The sequence below is a fragment of the Chrysoperla carnea genome, chromosome X (assembly GCF_905475395.1).
Source record: "Chrysoperla carnea chromosome X, inChrCarn1.1, whole genome shotgun sequence".
Classification (NCBI taxonomy): domain Eukaryota; kingdom Metazoa; phylum Arthropoda; class Insecta; order Neuroptera; family Chrysopidae; genus Chrysoperla; species Chrysoperla carnea.
In genome coordinates this window covers 24,945,505-24,958,954 of record NC_058342.1, presented here as the reverse complement: position 1 = coordinate 24,958,954, position 13,450 = coordinate 24,945,505, and positions in this window count along the sequence as shown.

Below are 13,450 nucleotides of genomic sequence, written 5' to 3'. Positions count from 1 at the left end.
CAGAATACTTTGAGAAATATAATTACCCACATTCCAACCCCTCGAAAAATCGGGAAAACCAAGATAACGTTTTCCTTTTCAGTCACCTATTTACCTAAATAACATTTTGCATTGCACTTGATTAAATCCGAGATAATACGCAATTATGAAGAATGTCCAAGCTAATAATAACAAATTCATATTTTCATATAAATACATGATTCTTTCAATGAAACGTAGAAAGTATGAATTTGAAAATAGTAGATATTAATAAAGCAATAGAAAATCGAAAAATAACATCAATTTGATTTCATGAATATTATTTCCAAATTACAAGAAATTGACTATTATAGATTAATTATAACACTTGTCTTTGACAGTATAAAAAAATAATTAGTCTGTTGGTATAACAGTTTTTATTATACAAACTACATTTGGTAATGACACTTAGAATGTGACTTTAATTGACGAGCAAAATATTCACATAATATGAATACATCAGTTTCTTATTATTTTCATTGTGAACTATAGCAGAATCGATACACAACATATAGGAAGTCACAGTCTAAGCATAATATAATGACTGTGATAGACAAGGATAGACATATACGTACCAGGCCATCTATAAGTATGATATTCAACTTTATTAAATAAATTACAGATTTCTATCAGTTAATGCCATCTATAAATGTTCTATTCAACTTTATTACAGATTTCAATAAATTAATGCCATCTATTAACCCCTAACTTAATTATAGATTACACTGTTACAGATTTCTATTTGAGTTGTATAAAATATTTATAGATGGCATGATATGTATATGCCTATCCTTGTCTAGCACAACCATTGTATGATACGTAGACTGTGACTTACTATGTGTCGTGTCTTGATTCTGCTATAGTTTACAATGAAAATAAATCGAAACTGATGTATACATGTTATGGGAATAACTATTTTGTCAATTTAAAGTCACATTCTAAATATCATTACCAAATAGTAGTTTGTATAATAAAAACTGTTATACCAACAGATTAATTATTTTTATATACTGTCAAAGAAAGACAAGTGGTAAAATTTCTAATAGTCAATTTCTTGTAATTTGGAAATGGATCATAAAATTAAATAAAAATTATTTTTCGATTTTCGACTGATTAACGGTAAAATTCCTACTTTAGAAATTTTTTACGTTTCATCGAATAAATACATACCTAGAAAATGAACAATCTCTGTTAATTTGTTTTATGAAAATGTACCTACAATATGACTTTTCATGAAAATTTAAACTATTATTTTTTGATATATATAAATATAAATCATTTTATATTTTAAATTTTGTTCTATTTTTTAAATTTCCTGTCCTATTTTATCTTTCAGAACAAAATTATCAATTAATTAATTAACTATAAATATAGTAAGTAAGTAATATAAGTAAGTTAAGTAACTAAATGGTTAACAATGACCCGGGTGGTAGTGTGGGTATTAAATTAGCCCCCCATAATATTGGTTAGTTAGATGAAACATTAGAATGGTCGAATTTTATTAACAAATCAATCGAAAATCGAAAAATAACTTTTATTTGATTTCATTATTAATTTCCAAATTACAAGAAATTGACTATTAAGAATTGTAGCACTTGTTTTTGACAGTATATAAAAATAATTAATCTGTTGGTATAACAGTTTTTATTATACAAACTACATTTAGAAATGATACTTAGAATGTGACTTGAAATGGCGAGAAAGATATTCACATAAAATATATACGAAAGTTTCTTATTATTTTCATTGTAAACTATAGCAGAATCGATACACAACATATAGGAAGTCACAGTCTAAGCATAATATAATGACTGTGATAGACAAGGGTAGACATATACGTACCAGGGCATCTATAAGTATGATATTCAACTTTATTAAATAAATTACAGATTTCTATCAGTTAATGCCATCTATAAATGTTCTATTCAACTTTATTACAGATTTCAATAAATTAATGCCATCTATTAGCCAGTAACTTAATTATAGGTTACACTGTTACAGATTTCTATTTGAGTTGAATAGAACATTTATAGATGGCCTGATACGTATATGTCTATCCTTGTCTATCACAGTCATTATATTATGCTTAGACTGTGATTTACATATGTTGTGTATCGATTCTGCTATAGTTCACAATGAAAATAAATAGAAACTGACGTTAGCATGTTATGGGAATATCTTTCTCGCCAATTTCAAGTCACATTCTAAGTATCATTTCCAAATATAGTTTGTATAATAAAAACTGTTATACCAACAGATAAATTATTTTTTATTTACTGTCAAAGAAAGACAAGTGTTATAATTTGTAATAGTCAATTTCTTGTAGTTTGGAAATTAATCATGAAATCAAATTGAAGTCATTTTTCCATTTTCAACTGATTTGTTAATAAAATACGACCATTTTAATGGTAAAATTCCTACTTTCAGAATTTTTACGTTTCGTCTAACAAATCAATATTATGAAGGGCTAACGTAATAACAAATAATTGTTTAATAAACAATAAATAAACAACGATCGAACAAATAATTTTCATGCTCAAACAATGAAGAACGTTATCCCGGTAATGATTTCATACTGTATAAAAAAACCATTATTATTCATTCATACTTATTTTAGGTGAAATATGTACAAATATACATAATAAAATATCGTTTTTATAAATTTTGCTGGTTTAATTATTATTATTCAATATTACCTATACACCTTTATCTTTTATACTTTACATCAATTTCAGGAATATAAAACAAGACCTACATATGAAAAAAAGTCAGTAAAAGAAAAATAAATACTAAATTTTAAGAAACAAATTTTTTAGAAAAAGGTGAGTAAAACGTATTTATACGTATTACATTATTGAAGTGTGATATGTCTAAGGTGGTGTAGTGGCTAGCCCAGTCGCCTCCGGTTACAGAGTACCTCGGGTCGTAACTATCATTGTCCCGATTAATTTTTAATTAAATGAGTTATGATACCAAGATAATGTTTTTTTTTTTTGATAATTGTTATGAGAATCAAAAACAACAAATGAGTACGAGAGCGAGGTATATTTTATGTTATTTTAATTCCCATCCCCTGACAGAAGAGTGATTTATGACATAAGTAAGAAAGTGGGGCTAACATAATAAATTTTCTTTTGTGAAATAACATGTTCTCCTATTACAAAAACTTAAAATATTTCACTTCACAATAATAAATTTTAGCAGCATGTACACAAAAAGCAAGCAAAATAAGTATTTTTTTAATATTATGTAATAGGCGAATATGCTACGAAAAAGTGGGATAAAATATATAACATGTTCTCCTGTTACAAAATTTCAAATTTTGGTCTTAACGAGCTATTTTTTAGTTTGATAAATAAAAATTTTAATATTTTGTAATAGGAGAATATGAGTATGATAAACTATAAGACATGTTCTCCTATTTAAAAATTTCAAATTTTAGCATAACCTAGCCATTTTTGTACATATTTTTTAAAATTTTGTAACAGGAGAACATGATTTTAAAGAGTGATTTATGATTATTTAAATTCCCACCCCCTGACAGAATAGTGATTTATGACATACGTATAGCTGACGTTGTTTATAGCAAGAGGGGCGGGTTAACTAAAAAAGGAGTGGCAAATTTTAACATCAGGAAAAATTCATTTAATTTAAAAGTAAAAATGTTAAACACACCAGGATACGAACCAGCGTGCCTTGATTTCATAGGCAAGTGCTATATCCACACTACCACCCGGGTTATTGTTAACCAAGTAGTTGGTTAACTTAAAACTAACCTTTACTAAATAATTAATTAATTGATAATTTTGTTCTGAAAGATAAAATAGGAAAGAAAATTAAAAAAATATAACAAAATATATAATGATTTATATTTATTTATAACCAAAAAAAAAATTTTTTAATTTTCATGAAAAGTCATATTGTAGGTATATTTTCATAAAACAAATTAACAGAGATTGTACATTTTCTGGGTATGTATTTGTTAGAAGAAACGTAAAAAATTTCGAAAGTAGGAATTTTACCATTAAAATGGTCGTATTTTATTAACAAATCAGTTGAAAATGGAAAAATGACTTCAATTTGATTTCATGATTAATTTCCAATCTACAAGAAATTGACTATTACAAATTATAACACTTGTCTTTCTTTGACAGTAAATAAAAAATAATTAGTCTGTTGGTATAACAGTTTTTATTATACAAACTACATTTGGTAATGACACTTAGAATGTGACTTTAATGACGAGCAAAATATTCACATAATATGAATACATCAGTTTCTTATTATTTTCATTGTGAACTATAGCAGAATCGATACACAACATATAGGAAATCACAGTCTAAGCATAATATAATGACTGTGATAGACAAGGATAGACATATACGTATCAGGCCATCTATAAATGTTCTATTCAACTCAAATAGAAATCTGTAACAGTGTAACCTATAATTAAGTTACTGGCTAATAGATGGCATTAATTTATTGAAATCTGTAATAAAGTTGAATAGAACATTTATAGATGGCATTAACTGATAGAAATCTGTAATTTATTTAATAAAGTTGAATATCATACTTATAGATGGCCTGGTACGTATATGTCTACCCTTGTCTATCACAGTCATTATATTATGCTTAGACTGTGACTTTCTATATGTTGTGTATCGATTCTGCTATAGTTCACAATGAAAATAATAAGAAACTGATGTATTCATATTATGTGAATATTTTGCTCGTCAATTAAAGTCACATTCTAAGTGTCATTACCAAATGTAGTTTGTATAATAAAAACTGTTATACCAACAGACTAATTATTTTTATATACTGTCAAAGACAAATGTTATAATTAATCTATAATAGTCAATTTCTTGTAATTTGGAAATAATATTCATGAAATCAAATTGATGTTATTTTTCGATTTTCTATTGCTTTATTAATATCTACTATTTTCAAATTCATGCTTTCTACGTTTCATTGAAAGAATCATGTATTTATATGAAAATATGAATTTGTTTTGATTAGCTTGGACATTCTATATAATTGCGTATTTTCTCGCATTTAATCAAGTTTTCTTTAAATTTAATAATCTCTCAGTGTGGTTTTCAGTAGGGTGTGGGGTTGTTTGTCTCTGAAAAGTTCAGTAAATAGGCAATTAATCTATTTTACTTTTTCGCGCTTTCAAAAGTCTAAGATATATTATGTACATATGATTATGACAAGGACACAGAGGAACTGACTGACAGTCTTCTCTTTCATTCGTCGTATCGCAACTTTTGGGACATTGCGTTCTCTAGTTTAATAATTTCTATGGTCTAAATCGGCCGTACATATATTATACTTAGGCCCAATTTCATAGACATCTGATTTTTAATATAGACCAACAATTCGTATACAAGCGTCTTGCGACAGTATGCATTAGACTGACACAGGCTTGACATGTATGTTTTAGTGATTACTTAGTTAAATTCTAGCAGTAAACTCAAAATATTTGTTTTTTTTTCTTTGTGATGGGGATTTATCAAGAACTTGGACAGTGAATAAAAACAAATGTTAAATTGTCAAATTGTTTCATTGTTATTTACAACTTCATTAGGCAATCTGTGTACAAAAAACAGTAGTATAATATAATAACATGTAAAAAGAATAAAATTTAAAATCAATACAAATCAAAATTAAAATCGTCAAATGTTAATAAGTAAATATTAATAATATATATTTTAAATTTTAATTTATTTATAATTAAGATAATATATAAATTAAAATTACATTTCTTTTTGTAAAAAAAAGGAAATTTTGAGGTGATATGTATTGATTTAAACAATAGCTGATCATTGAATTTGACAGTTAAATTTTAGTCAACTCAGTTTTAAAAAATGTTTTTATGATTTTTAATTATTGTTAATACCTACGTATTAAATTTTATAAAAATATTATAGTGTGTTATTTTATTATAAATTTTTTTGTATCATTTGTAAAAAACATTAAAAAAATGATTGCTGATTTGGTTAAAAAGTTTCCCGCCTCGACATTGATAAACTACCTTAAATAACCCATTTAGAATAATTTTCTTTATGCCTTGTTAAATGATTTTCTTTTTTAAATCTTTCATGACAAAGATAAATCACTTAAAAATGGTTTTTCACCAGTATGAATTCGTTTATGTTTAACTAAATTGCTCCCGTTAGTAAATTTTTTACCACAAAAATCACATGAGTACGGTTTTTCTCCAGTATGAATTCGTTTATGCTGTTCTAAATAGTATTTTTCGGCAAATGTTTTTTCACAACAATTACAAGCAAATGATTTTCCTTCTGTATGAGTTCGTTTATGTTTCAGCATATTACTATGATTAATATATGATTTATGACAAACATCACATGAAAATGGTCTTTCCCCAGTATGCATTCGTTTATGATCGACTAAACGATGCCGTCTATTAAATTTTTTATCACAAAAATCACATGAAAATGGTTTTTGATTCGAATGAATTTGTTGATGAGTAACTAAACAGTCTTTTCGAGCAAATAATTTATTACAAATATCACACGAGAAAGATTTTTCTACGGCATGGATTTTCCTATGTTTCCACAAACTACTTCGACGTGAAAATTTTTGACCGCATACATCACATATAAACAATTTGTTTGTATGAATTCGTTTATGTTCAGCTAAACTTGTTCGATGTGCAAATGTTTTATCACAAATATCACATGAAAATGGTTTCCCTCCAGTATGAATTCGTTTATGATCAATTAAATTGCATTTCCTGGCAAACGTTTCTTCACAATAATCGCAAGTAAAATGCTTCCCTTTGGCATGTCTTTGTTTATTCACATTTAAATTATTTTGTTCCGTAAATGACTCTTCATGAGAAAGCAGTTCTTCTGATAATTCATCTTCTTTAATTATTAATTCAGTATTTAACTCTGATTCGATTTTAATATCTTGAATTAATACTTGTTCAAAATGAATGGAGTATTCTTCAGTTGATTCCGGTTCAATTTTAATATTTTCATTTGTAATTAATTCTTGTTCATTTTCAAAATTTTCTTCTATTTCAACATTATTATTTTGATCTGTAATTAATTCTGGTTCGATTTTAATATTTTGATCGCTAATTAGTTCTGGTCCAATTTTAAAATTGTTTTCTGTTGTTATTACTTCTTCAATTTTAATATTTTCTTTTTTAATTAATATTTTATTATTTAAATCAGTAAATGAATTATTATCCATTATTTTTATGTATCACAATTTAAAAATTAAACATTTCTCAAAAAATATATTTCTAAAATAACTTTATTTATGAACAATTGTAATCATGTTATGTCACGGGTGAAGGGTGAACATACCACGATCATAGACCATAGATCTTTTAAAAATAGACTGAAATGTTATGTTTAGAATTATATAGCTAATTTTCGAACTCAATTTCAAATTTTAATAGGGTACAACTATCTTTTTAAATAACCCAGAACAAGATAATAAAAGTTTTTTGCCATAATACTAGGACGTAGATTGCAATAATTTAGCATTAAGAAAACACATTTTAATAAGGCTCTTGTGCTTATGTATGTGTTTTAATTTATGAAATTTTATGATTAGTATCGACACAGAATTTCATGCTCTACAACTTACTAAAGTCCTACAAAATCCCGCTTTTGGTGCTTTTATTTTCGAGCTTTTAATATAGATTTTTCAAAGTAATATTGTACTAAAATGATTGTAGACTTTGACTTACTAGTCTAGAATCTAGTCTAGAGTAGCTAGTCTAACTCTAGTCTAGAATAGCGATAAAAAAAAAATAAAAAGCGTGTGAAACAAAACTAGTAGCGAGATTTTCTTAATAGTGTTGCCAGCTGTCCAGATTTAATCAAAAGAATTCCGAAATCGCGCATTTTTCTCCGACTATCAACAAAAATCCTTCACAGTTTCACAATTCAGCGGGGAGCCAATTCCCATAAGGTTTGTTCGGCGTTTTTTCATGAATTTTCTCAACCATGCATAAATTTTTCTCCATCTATTATTCATGAAACATGTCATTCTTTCTCCACATTCATTATAACTAAGGTGTACGTTCACGCTTGAAGCTGAGTTTGAACGTTTTTTATCAGCTAGGTGGCACCCTACGTTCCCCCTCGGGATCATAGGACATAAATAAAATAAATAAGGTGGCACCCTAGTTTCGAGATCAAAGCAAAAAGGTAAGTGTCATCATCTTTGAATATTTCCTATGAAACTGGCAACAGAGGGAGATCCACCTCTCAAAGATGATTAAGAAGGATAATAAATGAGAGAGCATGGTTATTAATGCGCATGTCTTAATATATAACATAATATCCTGGCGCGTATTTACAACATAATAATTGCCGTTTAATAAACATTATTTCATAATTAAACTTTACTAACCTGTGATACATGTCTACTTTAAAATATCCCTTAAATAAAACAATATCAAACCATTTTTTTAGAACTTTAACTCAGATTTAATTAAAGAAACAGTAACTATTGAAGCAGCTGACTTCCGTCAATACGATCATGCTCATTAAATACCATGCTCTGTTATTGTGTTTCTTTGTCAGCTGTCTGAATATTGTATTGTTGTCTTTGTTAATCTTCTCTGTGAAGCAAAAATGTACATACTTGGTATACGTTGGGCATATCTAGTAAAATATTATCTAAGATCATCATGAGGGTTCTAAAGGTATGTGAGAACAAAATACAGAAATAAACAAAATGCATTGTGTATTCAAAAAAATATATATTGAATTTTTTTTTAAATACATATTTTTTAATAATAATTCACTGATTTGTCTCAATAAATGACAAAACATAAAAATTCCCATATAAATTATTATTGATAATCGTAAAAAAAAAGGAAATTGAATAATAAAACATATTTTTATTTAATATTTTTTTTTTTTTTAAAACCTAGACAATAATTAAACGAAATATGTATACAATATGGGATGCTTTTTAAATCACGATTATTATGAACAGATTTAGGACATTAACTTCTTACCAAGATTACCAACACTCTCATTCAAGCCAATTCTATTTATTGTTTTTTTCACAAATTTGTTATCTATTCCACACACCGCTTTGTATCGTGGATTGGAATGATGACAAAAGTTGTCTGATAAAACGTACATAAGATGCAAAAATTATTTCATAAAAAATCCAATCTAATTTTACGGATTTTGGTTCGATATTTTTTAACCAAGTAACGGACTGTTAAAGTAAATTCGACACTTAAAAATTTCTTTAAACATTATAGTAAAAATTTATTGAATTCGGAAGTCTTACATACGAACTTACGAACAGTTTTGGTAAAGAAAACTTTAACATGCGTAACTTGGTCTTAAAGCTCATTCGAGAAAGATTAAAAACACATTAGACAGAGAAATGTATGAGCTTTTGAATGTATTATATTTCTCTTTCTATTTCTCGACACAAAGCGTTGAGGGGTGATAAAAAATGGTTCACCTTCGTATCAGGGATGTTGCGAATATTCGCATCCGTAATTGTGGAGCTTCCGCATGAATTTTGACATATGCATCCTTGCGATGATTGCAGATGCGGATGCGATATAGACTTTTATTACCAACACCAGCCAGTGTTCTTAGTGAACAAGTTTTTGAGTAGCGCTGGTTTAATTTATGAACCTTTGCGAAACAGGCTGGAGTCTGAAAAGGCGGCAATCTTACTTTTTATTGAATATAATGCCCCAATTTTTATTTTATTGTTATCTTATTTCTGGAATCTCCATATTTATTCTAATGAGTTGTAGATGATCCCAATAAGATCATTTTTCTCGGAGATGTAGCTGTTTGAAATTTCACAAATATGAAATAATTTCGCAGAGATGAGAGTGAATTTTTATGATGTGTACGCACAGGATAACACGAAAACTACATATTGAAGTTAGTTACAATTTTCAACACCATAAAGTTAGTAGATAAACGAAATGTCATCCACAAAAGACAAAGATGACAATAGATAAACTTATATAATCGAAATTACAAGAAGTTTAACATGGGTGATTTTTTTATGCCAAGTATCAAAACATCCAATAAAATTGGCTTTAATAAAAGATAAATTGTCGTAATATTAATACTTAGATCTGTTCTTAAGATCATGAAATGGATGCGGGAAATATTTAAAAATAAAATTTCATCATGGGAGATGTAAAATTCACATTAGGAAAATATGATATATTATGTATTATCTTTCTGTAATATTGCTTTGTAAGGTCCGACTTCACAAACCTTGATTAGGGCTAAATTAAAGATTTTTTTGCTCTATAACCAATGGATAAATAACATCATGGTCCTAGACATGAGTGTGGAAAAATTATTAAAAACTGATGAAAAAAATGTCTTTTCTCCAGAAAATTTTGTAAACTGTATCATAATTCAGATTGCATGCCGGCAAAATATAGCGAAAGGTGGGAGAAATTTTTGGTTTAAAATGTAAATTTATACAATGAAAATACAAAAAAAAAATTCTGGGAAATTTAAAAAAAGAACCTTTTCCATCATCTGCTACATTTGATCGTCGCCCAACTTCTTGAAAGTTGGTCAGCGCATAAAATTTCATATACTCTCCTATTGTTATAAAATAAAGTACCTACGATTAGTCAATAAATCTTGGCTATGAAATCGTTATTTTCACTTCCAATAATATTTTTTAATGACATAGAATTGCACCTTTTCCTTTTATGTCCCCTGGTTAAGGAGATGTATCTTGCGGTCAATAAAAATGCAACACTTCCTTATATATCAGATATATTTGATGGTGAAAAAATACACATTTTTTAATATGCTTAGTGTCACCAAACATATCTGATGTTGCATTTTTATTGACCGCAAGATACCTTATATACAACATGAGTCAATTTTACTCTTCAAGAACGGTTGTGTAGAAAGATTCTCTCAAATTTATTTAAAAAAAAATTAATTAACAGCTGTGATAGTTTTTTTCATCACTACAGTAAAGTTGATTAAAAAAAACCACAATTCAGATGGCTTCGTTATACTTCGGCTACCTTCGTAGATCACTGTTTTTTCAATGACAGATAAATAAAATGTGATAACTAATTATTTAATTAGTAAATTAATTTAATAAGTAAATTGGATATACTATTTTTTCATATGAATTAATGTATTTTCACTTGTTAACATGTAACCTAAAAACACATTGTAAACAAAGTTTGAAATTTCGCTCTTGGCGTTGCGCAATAGCGTCAAATTTTCTCTCATCAAGCTTGAAGTTTTAATTGACGGACACAAATCGGTTAAAATGGGCCATCTTGTATGTAAAAGTGAAATTAATCTGTAATCCTTCGCTAAGATTTACCTTGATAGACTACCATTTGATTTATTTGGAATTCCTTCTCTTATGGATAATTTTTTCCCTACGAAAATTTTTTAACCCGGAACTTCTCTTCGGAGCAATTCTGTGATCGAATTTAAAATCAGGCTGTCAAATTAAACTAACATCCAATTTTCTCGATCAATATGATAATTGAAACTATCTCGATCTTGGACTTAGTAAAGTTGACCTAAATATTCGAATCATTATACTTTCCACACCCGTGTAAAAGACCCTGATATTAACCACAGATCAAGAACCCAAAAAGTTAAATAATATTGGTACCATTGATAATTGTTTAACTTTTAATTTAACTAAAGTTTACCACAAAACTCTGGAATAAATGAACAAAATTATTTGAACTGGAACAAATGTTTCATGAAATTAAAAACTAAAGGGTTAAAACACAACATTTGTAATAAAATGTATAAAAAAAGGGAAAAAGAAAAAACAATCTTAAATCTAATAAAAAAAAAAAAATGGATCTTAAAATTTAATATCTGCATAATTATAAATTGAAATTACCTATATTGGTGTACAAAAATCTCGTAAAAAAATCCCCTGAAGTTTTTTCTTTCGTAAAACATTTCGTATACCGATTTTTATAAATTTAATTGTATTTTTAAGTATGTTTCGATATACACTGTGTTGTCAATTATAATCATTAGAAGCGGATTTTGGCAGGGGAGACCGGATTATGATACCATCCTGTAGGGAATTTTTGTCGATAGATACAATTTTTAAAAACCACGAAGTTAGTCGATAAACGAAATATCACTCACAATAGACAAAGATGACAGATTTCCATCTATGAACATAATAAATAAGCTTATATAATCGAGATTACAGTTAACTATAGTGAATTGATTATTTATTTACATTATTTATAAATTATTATATTTGCTTTTATCGAACACCCACCATTTTTAACTCTCGAACCAAAAAAGGGGTGTTATAAGTTTAATTGCTTAGTGTATCTGCCTGTCTGTGTCATCGTAGCGTCTAAATGGATGAACCGATTTGGATTCTTTTTGTTTCGTTTGAAAGGTAATTTAATGGAGAGGGTTCTTAGCTATATTTCAAGTTCAAGCTTAGTGTTCCGTACCCGGAACAACTAAAAAATAGGCGATAATTCTCAAAATCGGTTCAGTTTGGAGAATGCTCTAAGGAAAAATATAATTTGATGGAAAATGTTCTTAGATACGTTTTAAGATCGAGTTTAGGGTTCTGTACCCTAAATTTCTCAGGGGTTTTTTAAATTTTGTAAATGTCAGTTGTTTTAATAGTGTTTCAGATACATGCCTTTTGCATTCGTTTCAATCTACCTCGAAGACCCAAAATCATCGGGCAGTTTTGTAAACTCGCCGGTGCTCGGCTGCCTTCAATACCCTGGGAAATTCTGACTCCACGGATTAATGATCTCAACTTTTATTCTAGATGAACTGTTTTTGAGGCGATATCCTAGGAGACGATCTTCAATAAACATCCGTCATGTAAATCGTTCGAGGAACTTGGACCAAATTAACGCTAATTTACTCAGACACCTTCTCCTAGGCAACGTGTATTTCAAAATTGGATAATTTTACAATGAGACAATACATTGAGTTTTGATCATGCTGATCAAAAGTTCTTATGAATTCAACCCTTAAAACCCCTTCCCTTCCGACCTACGACCCTTCAAAGGTTATGCCTTCATGAGATATAGATTTCTGGTTTTGGATAAAATTTTTTGAAAACTATGGATTAAAGTAGTTTTGATCATGCTAATCAAACTTCTTATGCATTCAACCCTCAAAACCCTTTTCCTTCCGAGCGACGGCCCTTCAAAGGTTATGCCTACGTGAAGGGCTCGGAAGAAAAGGGTTTTTGAGGGTTGATTAAGGTAGTTTTGATCATGCTAATCAAAATTTATCATGGACTCAATCCTCAAAAGTCCTTCCCTTCTGAACTACGGCCCTTCAAAGGTTTTACATGAAGGGCTTGGAAGAAAAGGATTTTTGAGGATTGCGTCCATAAGAACTTTTGATCCACATGATTAAAACTATCTTAAACCATATTTTTCAAA